At 35.5% G+C, this 7003-nt stretch overlaps 1 non-coding gene across 1 annotated transcript; it reads right to left on the bottom strand.

Annotated features, from left to right (window-relative positions):
• Nucleotides 1-1254: 1254 nt before the first annotated feature.
• On the bottom strand, nucleotides 1255-1358 carry LOC126025302 (U6 spliceosomal RNA). The gene has a single exon (XR_007501324.1). It is a non-coding gene; the product is annotated as a U6 spliceosomal RNA (small nuclear RNA).
• Between the last annotated feature and the right edge of the window lie 5645 nt (nucleotides 1359-7003).

Raw genomic sequence — 7003 nt, 5'->3', positions numbered from 1 at the left:
GCTTTAAGCTCAGAAATCGCTCCTGGCAGGCTCGGGGACCATATGGGATACCGGGATTCGAACGACCATTCTTGTGCATGCAAGGCAAACACCTTACCTCCATGCTAACTCTCCAGCCCCCACATTTTTATTTTTATAATATTTAGAAGTAATTGTGTTTATTACATCAAATTTATTTTAAAATTATTATTTAAACTCTGTCACTACAATACTGATAACTCTTATGGTTTTGATATATAGTTACAGCACCTCACTAGCACCAAATTGGCCACCAACTGGATACTATTCATCAATTTCCTTACGATATTATCAATTTCCCTTTATATACTTTCCATTGCTTAGAAATCTACTTGTTAATACAAGGTCAAGGCTTTATTATTATTCAGTACTCTCTCTTTCCTTGTTTTGTTTCTGTTTACCACAGATGAGTAAGATGACCTTGACTATCTCCCTTTAACTTAGTTAGCTCAACATGATATTCTCAGTTCTATCTAAGTTGCAGCAACTGCAATATTTCATCTTTTCAAATTGCTACATAATATTTCATTGGTTATGCCACAATTTCTTTAGTAATTTATCTGTCATTTAGGCTGTTTCAATATCTTAGATATTGTACTAAGCCAAATCTATTCTTATTTTGTGAATTTTCTTATACTTTTAAATTTTATTCTTAAAAATATACATATTTTAATGTACTTATATCTTCTTGTAGATATTGCATAGTTTAAAACTGAATTTGATATATAGATTTTTAGTTGATTTATTACAATTCTTTTTATCTAAGTGAAGGTATTTAAGTCTTCCTGCATCGTCTACTAAAATAAAAACAAACTGTGATTTTTTTTCTCCAACTTTTATGCATGCACATTGATTTATAAGGTGAGATAACCATGTACATTAAAACTATAGGTGTGGTACTAACTTTTGCAAGAACACAAAGGCTTTATTGCATTCAGTATAGCAATGAAGGTAGAAAAGATGCTCTGATCTATCCCCTACCACTTTGTTTTAGAGAATATTTATAGTGACAGAAGAAGAGGTTGGAAGCATAAATAAATAGTATGGGGAACTTGCAGAACTACAGGAGATGAATGTTCGGATAAAAAGAAATAGGATTTTGAGGACATTAGGTCATCTGGCCTCCTGCAATATGATCTATTTTCTGTGCATTTCCTCCTAAAATGTAACTTGTAATTGGTCTTACCCTCTTTGACTTTTTTTTTATTGAAGTTAAAGATTTTATTCAGAGATATTAAAAATATGGAATTCCTTACAAATTTGCATGTCATCCCTGTATAGGGTCATGCTAATCTTCTCTTTGTCATTCTAGTTTTAGTATATGGACTGCCATAGCAAACACTCTGACCATATTTTAAAAAGAAACTATAGAGGAAAGAGATTCAGAGTCAATTTCTGCTTGTTCTTATTCCCTGCAAAAGAAGTTGTGATTTGGCCAAGAATATAGAAGAGGGCTTATGGTGCTTTTACCTTGCACAAGGCCAACTCTCCTTATATTCCAATGCTCTACATGGTTTCCACCAGAATGTTCCTGAGAATAAAGACATGAGTAAGACCCATACACTGCTGGGTATAGACTAAAATCATCCCCATCAAATACTAGTAACCTTTTTTATTACTTCTGCAAAGCATTTTCTGTATAATATAATGCAATTATTCTGCCGCAGTATTCCAGTAAACAATTATTTATGGAAAAGTTAATGCATAGAGTTTTCTGAATTACTGTCTCTGATATACAGTTCTATCTTTTTAATTTGTGTCTTCAAGATGCTTTTAGTTATTACCAATTTGAACTATTTTTTCATGTCTGAAATAAAAGTTGCTCATGATCATACTTCGGTGAAATGATTTATACAAGTGACTACTGGCTATTAATTCAGAGAAACATTAGAATCATTGTAAGATTAACATTCAATTACTCCAGGATTTTGATTTAAATTAGGCTGAGCCAATTAATTAATTCTTTTACAAAATGTTATTCTGCATAACACTGTGCCATAGGTTAATAAGATGATGGCAAAGGTGTGTGTATTAAATAACTTGAGGTGACTCAAAACCACATTTACTATACATATACTTATGATAAGGTGTCTGATAATTCTTAATAATTAAATCTCTCTATGATATTTTAAGAAAGAAATATAGGAAATTATGTTTTCACAATCCTTTCTTGTGAGATATTAGCATATATATATTGACCTGTGTAGAAATGTGTATAATAACACTCATGAATACATTTAATTATAAATATACTCTATTAGACCAATCTATTAGACCATGCAGATCATAGTCTTTTGCATCTGATTCCAATTTTTGTATGACTCAGTTACATTTTCAAATCTTTTGCTTTATAGTTTTCCTAAGCTTACTTAAAATTGATATTCTAATTTGTTGTTATTATTAAGTGTTCCTAACATTGTTACCATGCTGAAAGTACTTTATAAACAATTTTCATTACCCAATTATTCAGATCTTGTTTTTATTTTAATAGCTTTCCAGATGATAATGGTAGTACCATTTTTCTCAATAAAAGAGGATAATACACATATTTTTTCTTTTTAATTTATTTTATGTATTTTCTTTAAATGGTAGTTACATGAGTACAGTAAGAGATATTTCTTTTAAAGAAGTTATGTAATATTATGATTAAAATAAGCATAAATAATAATTTAACAGATATTATTCTAATTTTCTCTTAATAGATACAACCATAGTTGATTGTTTTATTTTATGTTTTTTTTTTTTATTTGAGCCATACCCCACACCCCAATAGTGCTCAGGAGTTGGTTACTCCTAGCTCTATCTTCAGAAATTACACCTGGCAAGCTTGGGGGACAAAATGGGATTCTGGGTATTAAACCTGGGTTGGTCATGTGAAAGGCAAAGATCCCATCCTCTGTTCTATTGTTGCTGTTGCTTGTGTTGGATCCCCAAATCTGCATGGACCTCAAGCACTCTTGTGAGTGATTTCCAGGCACCAAGCCTGGAGTCATTTTGGAACGCTACAGGGCTCCAAATTATAAAATAAAAACCCAAAGGTTGTGAGATCACCCCAGATACTGTGTTTCTAAGCTCTTGGGTGGATAGGTCTGATAAAGCAGGTCAGCGGCAAGAGAAATAATACACTAAGCAATAAGGAGTCAGTCTGCTTTTTTCCTCATGGCATTTCTCTGCCTTGTGCTCCCTCTGCACCTCCCAAAAGCCAGAACTTTTTTTTATTCAAAACAACTCCTAATACCAGTAGGGGGAAGGTTGAGTCATAGACAAAAGTACTATCCAGTGGGCTTTTTACATTTCAAAGGAACAGGTTACTGGGAAGAGAAGTTGGTGAAACAACTTTGTTGAGGGTTTTATCTAGGTTCACCTTACACAAACTACCAAAAAGAAATTGATTAACAAAAAACCAAGTGCAAATATATACAAAAAAAAAAAAACACACAAACCCTGGAAAATGATAACTAAATGATTAGTTTCCAAATCTTGACTAAATTTTTTTTTTAATTTTTATTTTTTTATTTAAACACCTTGATTACATACATGATTGTTTTTGGGTTTCAGTCATGTAAAGAACACCACCCATCACCAGTGCAACATTCCCATCACCAATGTCCGTCTCCCTCCTACCCACCCAACCCCCGCCTGTACTCTAAACAGGCTCTCCATTTCCCTCATACATTCTCATTATAAGGAAAATTCAAAATGTAGTTATTTCTCTAACTAAACTCATCACTCTTTGTGGTGAGCTTCCTATGGTGAGCTGGAACATCCAGCTCTTTTCACTTTTGTGTCTGGAAATTATTATTGCAAGAATGTCTTTCATTTCTCTTAAAACCCATAGATGAGTGAGACCATTCTGCGTTTTTCTCTCTCTCTCTGACTTATTTCACTCAGCATAATAGATTCCGTATACATCCATGTATAGGAAAATTTCATGACTTCATCTCTCCTGACAGCTGCATAATATTCCATTGTGTATATGTACCACAGTTTCTTTAGCCATTCATCTGTTGAAGGGCATCTTGGTTGTTTCCAGAGTCTTGCTATGGTAAATAGTGCCGCAATGAATATAGGTGTAAGGAAGGGGTTTTTGTACTGTATTTTTGTGTTCCTAGGGTATATTCCTAGGAGTGGTATAGCTGGATCATATGGGAGCTCGATTTCCAGTTTTTGAAGGAATCTCCATATAGCTTTCCATAAAGGTTGAACTAGACGGCATTCCCACCAGCAGTGGATAAGAGTTCCTTTCTCTCCACATCCCCGCCAACACTGTTTGTTCTCATTCTTTGTGATGTGTGCCATTCTCTGTGGTGTGAGGTGGTATCTCATCGTTGTTTTGATTTGCATCTCCCTGATGATTAGTGATGTGGAGCATTTTTTCATGTGTCTCTTGGCCATTTGTATTTCTTCTTTGTCAAAGTGTCTGTTCATTTCTTCTCCCCATTTTTTGATGGGATTAGATGTTTTTTTCTTGTAAAGTTCTGTCAGTGCCTTGTATATTTTGGAGATTAGCCCCTTATCTGATGGGTATTGGGTGAATAGTTTCTCCCACTCAGTGGGTGGCTCTTGTATCCTGGGCACTATTTCCTTTGAGGTGCAGAAACTTCTCAGCTTAATATATTCCCATCTGTTAATCTCTGCTTTCACTTGCTTGGAGAGTGCAGTTTCCTCCTTGAAGATGCCTGTAATGTCCTGGAGTGTCTTGCCTATGTGCTGTTCTATATATCTTATGGTTTTGGGGCTGATATCGAGGTCTTTAATCCATTTGGATTTTACCTTCGTGCATGATGATAGCTGGGGGTCTACGTTCAATTTTTTGCAAGCGGCTATCCAATTGTGCCAACACCACTTGTTGAAGAGGCTTTCCCTGCTCCATTTAGGGTTTCCTGCTCCTTTATCGAAAATTAGGTGGTTGTATGTCTGGGGAACATTTTCTGAGTATTCAAGTCTATTCCACTGGTCTGAGGGCCTGTCCTTATTCCAATACCATGCTGTTTTGATAACTATTGCTTTGTAGTACAGTTTAAAGTTGTGGAAAGTAATTCCTCCCATATTCTTTTTCCCAATGATTGCTTTAGCTATTCGAGGGTGTTTATTGTTCCAAATGAATTTCAAAAGTGCCTGATCCACTTCTTTGAAGAATGTCATGGGTATCTTTAGAGGGATAGCATTAAATCTGTATAATGCCTTGGGGAGTATTGCCATTTTGATGATGTTAATCCTGCCAATCCACGAGCAGGGTATGCGTTTCCATTTCCGCGTGTCCTCTCTTATTTCTTGGAGCAGAGTTTTATAGTTTTCTTTGTATAGGTCCTTCACATTTTTAGTCAAGTTGATTCCAAGATATTTGAGTTTGTGTGGCACTATTGTGAATGGGATTGTTTTCTTAATGTCCATTTCTTCCTTATTGCTATTGGTGTATAGAAAGGCCATTGATTTTTCTGTGTTAATTTTGTAGCCTGCCACCTTGCTATATGAGTCTATTGTTTCTAGAAGCTTTTTGGTGGAGTCTTTAGGGTTTTCTAAGTAGAGTATCATGTCATCTGCAAACAGTGAGAGCTTGACTTCTTCCTTTCCTATCTGAATTCCCTTGATATCTTTTTCTTGCCTAATCGCTATAGCAAGTACTTCCAGTGCTATGTTGAATAGGAGTGGTGAGAGAGGACAGCCTTGTCTTGTACCAGAATTTAGAGGGAAGGCTTTTAGTTTTTCTCCGTTGAGGATAATATTTGCCATTGGCTTGTGGTAGATGGCTTTAACTAGATTGAGAAAGGTTCCTTCCATTCCCATCTTGCTGAGAGTTTTGATCAAGAATGGGTGTTGGACCTTATCAAATGCTTTCTCTGCATCTATTGATATGATCATGTGGTTTTTATTTTTCTTGTTATTGATGTTGTGTATGATGTTGATGGATTTACGGATGTTAAACCAGCCTTGCATTCCTGGGATGAAACCTACTTGATCGTAGTGGATGATCTTCTTAATGAGGCATTGAATCCTATTTGCCAGGATTTTGTTGAAGATCTTTGCATCGGCATTCATCAGCGATATTGGTCTGTAATTTTCTTTTTTTGTAGCATCTCTGTCTGGTTTAGGTATCAAGGTGATGTTGGCTTCATAAAAGCTATTTGGAAGTGTTTCCGTTTGTTCAATTTCATGAAAGAGTCTTGCCAGGATTGGTAGTAGTTCCTCTTGGAAAGTTTGAAAGAATTCATTAGTGAATCCATCTGGGCCTGGGCTTTTGTTTTTCGGCAGACCTTTGATTACCGTTTTGATTTCATCAATGGTGATGGGGGTGTTTAGATATGCTACATCCTCTTCCTTCAACCGTGGAAGATTATAAGAGTCCAAGAATTTATCCATTTCTTCCAGGTTCTCATTTTTAGTGGCGTAGAGTTTCTCAAAGTAGTTTCTGATTACCCTTTGAATCTCTGTCATATCAGTAGTGATCTCTCCTTTTTCATTCCTAATATGAGTTATCAAGTTTCTCTCTCTCTCTTTCTTTGTTAGGTTTGCCAGTGGTCTATCAATCTTGTTTATTTTTTCAAAGAACCAACTTCTGCTTTCGTTGATCTTTCGGATTGTTTTTTGGGTTTCCACTTCATTGATTTCTGCTCTCAGCTTTGTTATTTCCTTCTGTCTTCCTATTTTTGGGTCCTTTTGTTGAGCACTTTCTAGTTCTATTAGCTGTGTCATTAAGCTACTCAGGTAAGCTCCTTCTTCCTTCCTGATGTGTGCTTGCAAAGCTATAAATTTTCCTCTCAGTACTGCTTTTGCTGTGTCCCATAAGTTCTGATAGTTTGTGTCTTTATTGTCATTTGTTTCCAGGAACCTTTTGATTTCCTCCTTGATTTCATCTCGGACCCACTGGTTATTGAGTATGAGGCTGTTTAACTTCCAGGTGTTAATGTTTTTCTTCTGAGTCCCTTTGGAATTCACAAATAATTTCAGAGCCTTGTGGTCAGCAAAGGTAGTCTGCAAAATTTCT

This window comes from Suncus etruscus, chromosome 12 (assembly GCF_024139225.1).
Source record: "Suncus etruscus isolate mSunEtr1 chromosome 12, mSunEtr1.pri.cur, whole genome shotgun sequence".
Classification (NCBI taxonomy): Eukaryota; Metazoa; Chordata; class Mammalia; order Eulipotyphla; family Soricidae; genus Suncus; species Suncus etruscus.
Note: the sequence above shows the minus strand (reverse complement) of the source record. Positions and strands in the feature narration are given on the sequence as shown.